The following is a 1189-nucleotide window of genomic DNA, read 5'->3' as shown; positions in this document are numbered from 1 at the left end:
CTATAAATAGGACCTGGCGCTGCGTCGCAATGTGTTCCAGCGCATTTTTGGGCGCGGCACAGTTGTGGTCTACTCGGACGGCGAGGCGAGCGCTCCCATCCTCAACATCTCAATGTTCAGGGCAGCCACCCTCTACCACCGCCTCCGCAAGGTTGTAGCTGTTGTTGTTGTTGTTGTTTAAGTTTAAGTTGTTGTTTGAGTTGTTGTTGTTGTTGTTTAAGTTGTTGTTGTTTAAGTTGTTGTTGTTTAAGTTGTTGTTGTTTAAGTTGTTGTTGTTTAAGTTGTTGTTGTTGTTGTTGTTTAAGTTGTTGTTTGAGTTGTTGTTGTTTGAGTTGTTGTTGTTGTTGAAGTTGTTGTTGCAGTTGTTGTTGTTGTTGTTTAAATTGTTGTTGTTGTTGTTGTTTAAATTGTTGTTGTTGTTATGTGTGTGCGTAAGAAGGAGTGAAAGCTGTGCATGAGTGGTTGTCTCAAGTGTGTGTGTGTGTGTGTTTGTTTGCACCTTGCACGTTGTGCGCACTTCCATCTCGTGCGGTGTGGATTGTGTGTGGCCCTCGTTTCCTTCATCAAATCCAGTCCCTTACACAACTCCGTCTGCTCATGCCCTCCCCAACACACACGCGCACGACCACAACTGCAGGAGTGGACCTTTGCTCATGTGGGTGTGTCTGGCTGAGCATGCAGCCGCTTCCACAGTCGTTGACCATCCAGCTACCGCCACAACACCAACTCCTCCTCTCTCTCTCTCTCTCTGTCTCTATCTCTCTCTCTGTTTCTGTCTCTCTGTCTCTGTCTCTGTCTCTGTCTCTGTCTCTCTCTCTCTCTCTCTCTCTCTCTCTCTCTCTCTCCCTCTTGTCTCTCTCCCTCTTGTCTCTCTCCCTTTCTGCGTGTCGCCATGAGTTTACATTACATCATGTCATGCCGCATTGCCTTCCATCAGCTCTGTTCATTCGTTTATCCTTCACCTCCAACCTGCTTTGTACAATCCATCACGGTGGTGCACGCTATGTGCACGCTCCACGCATGCTGTTCGCTGGCATCGTACATGTTGTGCCTTCTGTTGTCCTTTGTCCCTCTGTAGGTTGTGTCAGTCCGTCGTTTGCTTTTGTTCCGCGTTCACTTCGCTAATGAATGAATGAGTGAGTGGATATGGATGTGGACGTGTCTGTTGTGAACGCGTGGCGCGTGGGGG

This window comes from Salpingoeca rosetta (assembly GCF_000188695.1).
Source record: "Salpingoeca rosetta unplaced genomic scaffold supercont1.37, whole genome shotgun sequence".
Lineage (NCBI taxonomy): Eukaryota > Choanoflagellata > Craspedida > Salpingoecidae > Salpingoeca > Salpingoeca rosetta.
This window is presented reverse-complemented; position numbering follows the sequence as displayed.